A 10209-nucleotide genomic window follows, 5' to 3' on the forward strand; every position below is an offset into this window, starting at 1 on the left:
GCCATTTGAATAACGTTTTATGTTCCCTGGTCCCAGTTTTTCTAACCAATAAAGTTTTTACTCTTCCCTCATTTCTTTTTTTTTTTTTTTTTTTTTTTTTTTGAGGCAGAGTCTCAGCCTGTCACCCAGGCTGGAGTGCAGTGGTGCAACCTCAGCTCACTGCAACCTTCGCCACCCGGGCTCAAGTGATTCTTATGCCTCAGCTTCCCGAGTAGCTGGGATAACAGGTGCCTGCCACCATGCCCGGCTAATTTTTTTTTTTAGTAGAGACAGGGTTTCACCATATTGCCCAGGGTGGTCTCGAACTCCTGAGCTCAGGCAATTCACCCACCTCAGACTCCCAAAGTGCTGGGATTACAGGCATGAGCCACCACTCCTGACCCTTCTTTCTCTCCCTTCTTTCTTCATCTTTCATCCTTCCCCTTCTCCCTTCCTCCTCCTCTTTCTTCTCCTCCTCCTCTTTTTCTCCACCTCCCCTCCCCTCACCCCATCCATTCCCGTTTTCTCCCCTCCCTCTGAAGGTAGAGAGCTTTCCTCTGAAACACCTTGAGCTGTTTTTGCTCTTATACATGGCTTACAACGGTTTCCATCTTCCCGTGGGTCACAGGTTCACTGGTATTTAGTGAACAAGTTCTGAGCACTTTGAAATTTGAAATATGCTAATGCTCACTGTTCTGTGAGCTTTAGATGCAGAATTTTGTTTAAACCTCATAAAACTTCGCAAGTGAGATACTTTCCCTCTTCACATTTTACAGATGAGAAAAATGAGCCTTAGGTTAAGTAAACTGCCCAAGGTCACACAGCTAGTTAGTGGCAGAGCTGGGAATCAAAGCCAGGCACTCAGGTGCCAGAGCCTACAGGCTTCACCCTGGGCCTTCAAAAGATGAAACCTCACACCCTGCTTAGCAAGTGGGACATTTATATTTCATTTCACCTGAAGAACGTGTGCCCCAAACGGCATGGGGAGGGGAGGTGGTGCCTGGTGGGCTGATGGGACATTCCTGTCTCCTCCTCAGGTTTTGGTGTGGTTCCCAGGGGGTGCCTTCAAGACTGCCTCAGCCTCCATCTTCGATGGGTCCTCCCTGGCTGCCTATGAGGACGTGCTGGTTGTGATCGTCCGGTACTGGCTGGGAATATTTGGCTTCTTCACGTGAGTCTCTCCAAATGATCGACATCCCAGATCCCCAAGGGGCAGCAGTGCAGTAGCCATAGACAGTGCCCAGCAACCTAAGAAGGAGTGAGCCTTCTGGGACATTGAACAAAACTGGCCCTAGTTCCTTAGGTAATTTTTGCTGCTGTAGCAGCTAAATCCCCAAATTTTGGTGGCTTAACACAATAAAAATCTCTTTCTCACTTGAGTAAAGTTTAATTGAGCATCCCTGATCAGCAGACATTCTTCCCCATGGTCAGCCAGGGATCTGGCTCTTTACATCTTGAGCTCTGATGTGGATTCTCTAACTCAGTCACATGGCCACATCCAGTTGCAAGCGAGCTGGGGCAATGTAGCCCCGCTGCGTGCCCTGGAAGACAGGACACTGTTTGTGTGAGCAGTTGGTAGTGTCTACCTGAGCCTCACCCCAAGGCTTCTCAAATGCTCACCTGAGAATCATCACTCCATCACAGTGGCTTCCCTCCTCCAATCATGCCTAACATGTATTGGGTTATCAATGAACCAGGCATGCATTATTTCAACTCATCCTCAAAATAATCCTTCAAGGAAGGTTCTCTGTTGTTATTTTCATTTCACAGCTGGAAAATAGAGGCCCAGAGAAGCCAAGCAACTTCCCAGGGGTCACAAAACAGAGCTAGGTCTCTTGACCACTTCTATTATCCTGCCTAAAACATGGCAGGAGAAGTCCTGACCAGGGACCAATGTAAGCAAAGAGAAGTGAGAGGTGGGGCCAGGATTATGCTTGAGGGTCACTGTCACATACTATGGGAAAGTCAGCAATGATTCAAATATGCATCCTGCCCTGCAGAGGCTCCTGACTATGGGGGACATAATGCAGGGACAAAAATATCCACATTACCAAGGACATGGTTAATTCTCCAAGAATGAGAGGCCATGGGGCTGCAGAAACAGAGGAATGAGTTGCAAGGGATCGGGGAGGCTTCAGAAGGGTGGCATTGGAGTTGCACCTGAAGGGTGTGGTTGGGTTTGAGGAGAAGGGGTTGAGAGAATGTGTGCTCGGCAAAGGTTGCTACCTGTGCAAAGGCTAGGAAGTTGGAAGGGAGGTAGCAACACATGGGGATGAAGCAATACTTCTGCAAACTGCACTGGGCCTGTAGCCCTGGAGGGTGGCTCTGGGAGTGCTGTGCAGCAGGACAGGCTGACGGGGTGCCCTGACCAGAGCAATTACACTTCTAGCTGCTCTATACATTAGGATTCTGCATAAGATTCCTTTGGTAAGAACGTTTTCAACAATTGTTTATCATATCTGGTTTGAGCATAGGTAGATGAAGCTGCAGCAGGAGATGGATGTAGAAAGGCAAGGACAGGCCTGACAGGGAAAGACCTTGAATGCCAGGTCGTAAATGGAGTTTGGGCTTTATCCAATACAGATTGAGGGACCAGGAGTACCTTTCTCAGAGTAGTGTACCAGGAACCTCACTCCAGAGAAGAACAGAGGCTGAGCCAGGGGTGTCCAGCTGCAGATAGGGAGCCCCAATGGGAGGCACCGTCTTGATGCGGGCCACGGGGCGGTTGAACCACAAAAGCAATAGCTAACATGTATATAACAGGTGTATATGACATGCTTATTGTCTGCCTGGCACTGTCCATCTTCACAACCATGTGGAGTGGGCACTATCCCCATTTTAGACGTGAGAACCATTGAGGCACAGCAGGTTAAGTGACTTGCCCAAGGTCACCCAGATGCTAAGTGGCCAGGCTGTGAATCCTGTGCTCGAGGCTGAGATAGTAACCACTAAGGTATAATGCTTCTCAGGATAAAGAGATGGAGAAACGGGGACCAGGGTGGGCGCCACAGTAAAATGGAGGTAAAATTGGCGGGGCCTGACTCTTAATCAGAGGCAGGGGACTGGGAGAGAGAAGGTGGAGGCAGAGCCAGCTCAGTGGTCATGGACAGAGGAGGGAACCCAGGGGAAGGAGCAGTCTGGGGAATGGAGTAGAATGTGCCCTGGGATGACTTGCATTGATGGTGTGCACTGCATGCATGCTTTCGGTCTAGACATTTCTTTGGTTCCCTGGGATTTCCACTTGTTTCATTTGTTCTCCCATTAATTCCATCCCAGGAAACATGCAATTGTGCAGGAGCAGCAGCATGGGGGCGTCGGATCCCAAATCTGCAGCTTTCTAGCTCTTGGGCAAGGGGGTTTAACCTCTTAGTGCCTGAATTAAAGTTTATGTATCCATTCGTCTCCTGACAGCATGCTCACAGGTTTAGTGGAAGGGAGTTGGCATGAACTGCTGCTGTGGAGAAAAGCAGCCTCTGCCCAAACACTTCCCAGCAGAGAGGGAGCAGGGGGTGGTGGGATAAACATCCCAGTCTCTCTCTAGCCCATCCTCACAGCACACAGCTGAGGCCTGGGTGATGCCATGTCTGACTAAATTTGTATTTTTACTAGAGACGGGATTACACTATGTTGGTCAGGCTGGTCTCCAACTCCTGATCTCCTGATCCGTCCACCCCGACCTCCCAAAGTGCTAGGATTATAGGCATAAGCCACCACGCCCGGCCTTTTTTTTCTTTTTCTTTTTCTTTTATTTTGAGGCGGAGTTTTGCTCTTGTTGCCCCGGCTGGAGTGCAATGGTGCGATCTCAGCTCACTGCAATCTCCACCTCTGCAGGAGAGCAGGAATCTTCAGTGATCCACGGGCAGATCTGCAGCCACTGTGGGCACCTGTTCTTCCCGTGACCTTTGTGCCCACGTCTCCCCTTCCAGTACTTATTGCATGCCCCCCCCACATCCGCCTCCCGCCATTGGCAGGAAGTGCCTTGTGCGGATACCTTGCTGCGCTTATTAATCCGTTAAGGTCACTCGTCACTGACGCCATTATGCGCACATGCATAAGGCACGTTGCCCGGCAACAGAAGAAACTGCTGGCTTAGCCTTTGGCCGAGTTGGCAGCTCGACGAGGACGCTCAGAGTCCAGCTCTCCACAGTTCAAGCATCTGACGGTCCCCCCCTGCTCCCAGGAGCGGTTACCTGGGCACTCTGTGCCCCTCATTCCTGTCGGGGCCCAGGCTGAGGACCTGCTAGTAGGGCTCAGTTGCCTGGAGTCTGTTCAGCCCATCCCCCAGTTCACTTTGCTTGTGGGATCTCCCCGTTGCTCCTGCCCCTGGACTGAGTGGCAGGCCATCCTACAAGCACCCGGATACTTGGCATCAGTGGTGTCAAGACAACTCTAAGAAGGTTTTCTGTGATCCTGCAAGACCTGTGTTCCTTCCTGGTGATCCTGCCTTCAATTTGATTGCACAGGTACCACAGCAAGCCAGTGCTGTGTGCGCCGAATTCCAGGGTGTCCTCCAGCTCAGCCACTGCACTGAGCACAAGGACTCTTTGTGGGGCCCAGGAGCAGATAGTCACCCCTTTGGGGCCCACAACACCCGGCTGTCCCCAGACTTGTGGCCAGGGAAGATAGTGTTGAGGGCCCTCAAGGAGAGCGGGACAGGGATGGCTGAGCAGGACAAGGACCCTAGAGTCCAAGAGAATCCTGATGATCAGAGAAGGGTCCCCGAGGTCACCGGGGATGCACGGTCTGCATTTCGGCCCCTGCGGGACAATGGAGGCCTCTCTCCCTTTGTGCCCAGGCCTGGGCCTCTGCAGAGAGACCTCCATGCCCAGAGGTCAGAAGTCAGATATAACCAGAGATCCCAGACCTCCTGGATGAGCTCGTGCCCGAAACGAAATGCCATCTCGAGCTCCTACAGCTCTACGGGAGGCCTCCCAGGGCTAAAGCAGAGAAGGGGGCCAGCCTCATCACACTGCCAGCTGACCCTCAGTTCCTCAAAGACAGTGAGTGAGGACGGACCTCAGGCTGTCTCTTCGGGTCACACCCAGTGTGAAAAGACGGCAGATATAGCACCAGGGCAGACACTGGCCCTCAGGAATGGCTCCCCCAGATCCCAGGCCTCTAGGCCCTGTAAACACAAGCTTCCCCTGTCGCCACACAGGTGAGGGGATCCTCTGATGCTGCCACCTCCCTTAGAGCTGGGGTTCCGGGTCACTGCCGAAGACCTGGACCTGGAGAAGGAGGCGGCATTCCAGCGCATCAACAGTGCACTGCAGGTTGAGACCAAGGCCATCTCGGACTGTAGACCCTCACGGCCTTCCCACACTTTGTCCTCACTTGCAACAGGGGCTTCTGGTCTGCCTGCTGTCTCTAAAGCACACAGTATGGATGCACAGCAGGAGAGACACAGGTCCCAAGACTGCCTGGGCCCAGTGGCCCCCCCCAGCTTCTGCTGCAGAGGTCCCCTCTACAGCTCCTGTGTCTGGGAAGAAGGAGAGACCACCAGGCCCCCTGTTCTCCTCCTCAGATCCCCTTCCTGCCACCTCTTCCCACTCCCGGGACTCAGCCCGGGTCACCTCGCTGATTCCTGCCCCCTTCCCAGCTGCAAGCATGGATGCGGGCATCAGAACAAGGCCTGGCACTTCTGCTGCTGCAGCTGCCGCAGCAGCCCCTCCCCCCTCCACATTGAACCCCACGTCGGGGTCACTACTGAATGGAGTGGATGGAGGCCCTTCACATTTCTGGGCCTCAGCCACAGCTGCAGCAGGTGCCTAGAGGTCATAAGTCACATAAAACCAGAGATCCCAGACCTCCTGGATGAGCTCGTGCCCCTAACGAAATGCCATCTTCAGCTCCTACAGCTCTACGGGAGGCCTCCTGGGGCTAAAGTGGAGGAGGGGGCCATCCTCAAAGACAGTGAGTGAGGACGGACCTCAGGCTGTCTCTTCGGGTCACACCCAGTGTGAAAAGAAGGCAGATATAGCACCAGGGCAGACACTCGTCCCCAGGAATGGCTCCCCCAGATCCCAGGCCTCTAGGCCCCGTAGACGCAAGTTTCCCCTGCTGCCACGCAGGCGAGGGGAGCCTTTGATGCTGCCACCTCCCTTAGAGCTGGGGTTCCGGGTCACTGCTGAAGACCTGGACCTGGAGAAGGAGGCGGCATTCCAGCGCATCAACAGTGAACTGCGGGTTGAGGCCAAGGCCATCTCGGACTGCAGACCCTCACGGCCTTCCCACACTTTGTCCTTACTTGCAACAGGGGCTTCTGGTCTGCCTGCTGTCTCTAAAGCACCCAGTATGGATGCACAGCAGGAGAGACACAAGTCCCAAGACTGCCTGGGCCCAGTGGCCACCCTAGCTTCTGCTGCAGAGGCCCCCTCTACAGCTCCCGTGTTTGGGACGGAGCACAGATTACCAGGCCCCCTCCCGTTCTCCTCCTCAGATCCCCCTCCTACCACCTTTTTCTACTTCTGGTACTTCTGGTACTCAGCCCAGGTCATCTGGCCGATTCCTGCCCCCTTCCCAGCTGCAAGCATGGACGGAAGCATGAGAAGCCCAAGGCCTGGCACTTCTGCAGCCAGTTCCAGCCCTCCAGCTGCACCCACGGAAATTCGGAGTAGAGAGTGGGATCCACGTCTGCATTCCATCAGAAGAAAACCTTTTAAGAGAAAGGCCCAAAAGAAATAGGGCATGAGGGGGCCTGAACACCCAGGGGGCCCCCCAGGCAGAGCACTTCCATGTTGACCACGGGACCTGGCACGGGGAGCAACTCTGTTGGGTGGCACTTCTGTCTTTACTTTCCATCACATCCCTGGGGGACCATTTAAGCTGATGTCTGCAATTGCAAGTCGGGGATCCAGTGCCACTGCAAACAAGGCACGCTTCACGTGCAAGTCTGGGCCGGCCTCTGACCCTAGCAACTCCACTTCCCGCGTGGGCACAGCAAGGAGGAACCTGGCTTCTAAGGCTCCCTCATGTGCTGTCAGGAGTTCTGCTGGACACAGGTCCAATGCACCATCCTCCAGCTCATCCTTCTCCACGTTGGGCTTTTGAGCCCGTCATAAATTCCTAGAGTGAGGTCCAGAAGAGTTGTGTCTAGGTTTCCTTCCAATATTTTTGTAGTTTCGTATCTTGACATTCACATTTAAGTCTTGAATCTATCTCGAGGTGATTTTTCTATATGCTGAGAGATAAAGGTCCGGGTTCATTCTTCTGCATGTGGCTATCCAACCCTCCCAGTACCATTCATTGAAGAGGGTGTCCTTTCCCCAGTGTGTGTTTCTGTCGGCTCTGTCAAAGATCAATTGGCTGTGAATATGTGTCTGTCTTTCTGGGTTCTCTCATCTGTCCCATTGATCTAAGTGTCTAGTTTTATGCTAGGATTATACTATTTTGGTTACTATGCACTTGTCAAAAATTTTGTAGTCTAATTTGCAGTGAAATGGGATGCCTCTAGTTTTGTTGTTTTTGCTGAGCATGACTTTGGGTCTTTGAGCTCTTTTTTGGTTCTTTTTTATGAATTTTAGGACTTTCCAGTTCCGTGAGTGATGACATTGATATTTTGGTAGGGGTTGTATTGAATCTCTAGACTGCTTCGGGCAGTATGGTCATTTTAATGCTATGAATTCCTTCCGTGAGCATGAAATGATTGTCCATTTCTTTCTGTCCTCTTAAACATTTTCATCAGCGTTTTGTAGTTTTCCTTGTAGAAATCTTTCACCTCCTTGGTAAAGTTTCTTCTGTCGTATACATCTTTCCATGTTGTTGCTATTGTAAATGGGATTGCCTTCTTAATTTCTTTCCCAACCAGACCATTATTGGTGTATAGAAATGCTGCTGATTTTTTTTGTTGTTGTTGTTGATTCTGTATCCTGCAAATTACTGTATTATTTATCAAGTCTAGGGGTTTTCTGGTGGAGCCTTGACATGTTTCTAGATCGAAGATCACATCTTCATCAGACAAGGATAATTCGATGTCCTCTTTTCCAGTGTGGATGCCTTTTATTGTTTTCTCTTGCCTGATTGTGTGATGTCGAATAGGAGTGGTGAGAACGGGCATCCTCGTCTTGTTCCTGTTTACAGAGGAAATGCTTTCAACTTTTCCCCATTCTGTAATAGGTTAGCTATGGCTTTGTCGTATCAGCTTTTATTATTTTCAGTTATGTTGTTTTGTTTGTTTGTGTTTTTTGAGACAGAGTCTCACTCTTGCCACCCAGGGTGGAGTGCAATGTTGTGATCTTGGCTCACTGCTACCTCCGCCTCCTGGGTTCAAGCGATTCTCCTGCCTCAGCCTCCCAAGTAGCTGGGATTACAGGTGCCCACCACCACGCCCGGCTAATTTTTGTACTTTTAGTAGAGATAGGGTTTCACCATGTTGGCCAGGCTAGTCTCGAACTCCTGACCTCAGGTGATCCACGCACCTCAGCCTCCCAAAGTGCTGGGATTACACGCATGAGCCACTGCGTGTAGCCCTGCCATTTTAAGGTATGTTTCTTCTCTACCTAGTTTGTTACTTTTTTCAAGACATGGTCTCACTCTGTCTTTCATGTTGGAATACAGTGGCACGATCATAGCTGCAGCTTTGAACTCCTGGGCTGAAGCCACTTCAGCCTTCTGAGTAGCTGAGACTACCAGTGCATGTCACCAGAGCTGGCTAGTTTTTATTTTTTTGTAGAGATCTATGTTCCTCAGGTTGGCCTTGAACTGTTGACCTCAATTGACCCTCCCAGCTCAGCCTCCCAAAAGCACTGGGTTGACAAGCATGAGCCACCGCCTGGCCCAGAGTCACATTTTAACATCACATCCTCACTGCCGGGCTCAAGTTTTGGCAGTGACTGAGAACCCTAAGGGAAAGTTTCTGGTCAGGCTTAGCCCAGTCTGTGCATAAGAAGGGAATGGAAAAATGGCCTGTGGATGGTTCTTTTGGAGAACTGGCCAGACAAGCACTGAGATGCCATTTCCTGGAATACAGGGCCGTGTGATGTCCCGCCCAGCTGTCAGGCCCTTGGCACCATCTAGTTTGGGAGCTCATCCAGAAGTGGCCTCATTTACCCAAAGCAGCTGGTCTCCCTTCCAATCTGGTCCCATTTGAGAGATGCAACTGGGCCCTGTCTTCCAGGAAACCATTTCAGTGCCTGTCTTTCTTCCTGCACTGGCTGGCCTCTCTGAACTGTGAGAACTTGGGTTATGCAAGGCTCTGCCTGTCAACTGAGCATCATGAAGCAGCTCTCTTCTGTTCCAGTGAGGCCGACCAGACTCCAACACCCCTGCCCTGGGTCTGACCATTCTCCCCTTCACCCAGAAGTGACCTCCAACCCGATGCTGTGCCCTGTCTTCTGGCAGCTGCTCTGGGGAAGGGCATTTTGGCCCCAAGGGCTTAGCATGTCATTTTCTGTTTGTCTTTCCAGAGCTATTTGGGACAGCCCACGCGTTAGTCCATGTACTGCTTCTTTGGAAGGCAGTTGGGGCTTTCTTTCAGGGGTGGGTATAAAAGTTCTTGTGGCCGGGTGCAGTGGCTCATGCCTGTAATCCCAGCACTTTGGGAGGCCAAGACGGTCGGATCATGAGGCCAGGAGATCGAGACTATCCTGGCTAATGCGGTGAAACCCCATCTCCACTAAAAATACAAAAAAATTAGCCGGGCATGGTGGCAGGTGCCTGTAGTCCCAGCTACTCAGGAGGCTGAGGCAGGAGAATGGCATAAACCCAGGAGGCAGAGCTTGCAGTGAGCCGAGATCGCGCCACTGCACTCCAGCCTGGGTGACAGAGAGAGACTCCGTCTCAAAAAAAAAAAAAAAAAACATGAGAAAGAAAAAAAAGTTCTTTTGACATTTGTGTATGAAATCAGCCTTCACTACATGGATAGGACCAGCATGCTTCTGCAGCACGACTCTGCAATCTTACTACATTTTTTTTTTATTTTGTATTTTATTTATTCCTTCTGAGACAGAGTCTCACTCTGTCACCCAGGCTGAAGTGCAGTGGCGAGATCTTGGCTCACTGCAACCTCCACCTCCTGGGTTCAAGCAATTCTCCTGTCTCAGCCTCCCAAGTAGCTGGGACTACAGGCACATGTCAAAACGCCCGGCTAATTTTTGTATTTTTAGTAGAGATGGAGTTTTGCCATATTGGTCAGGCTGGTCTCAAACTCCTGACCTCAGGTGACTGACCTGTCTTAGCCTCCCAAAGTGCTAGGATTACAGGTGTACATTTATTTATTTATTTGAGACGGAG

At 51.3% G+C, this 10209-nt stretch overlaps 1 pseudogene; it reads left to right on the forward strand.

Annotated features, from left to right (window-relative positions):
* The window catches only part of LOC134739255 (putative POM121-like protein 1-like), a 44897-nt pseudogene extending 37090 nt beyond the window's left edge, over positions 1-7807 (forward strand).
* The last annotated feature ends 2402 nt before the right edge of the window (positions 7808-10209 follow it).

Source organism: Pongo pygmaeus, chromosome 23 (genome assembly GCF_028885625.2).
Source record: "Pongo pygmaeus isolate AG05252 chromosome 23, NHGRI_mPonPyg2-v2.0_pri, whole genome shotgun sequence".
Taxonomy (NCBI): Eukaryota; Metazoa; Chordata; class Mammalia; order Primates; family Hominidae; genus Pongo; species Pongo pygmaeus.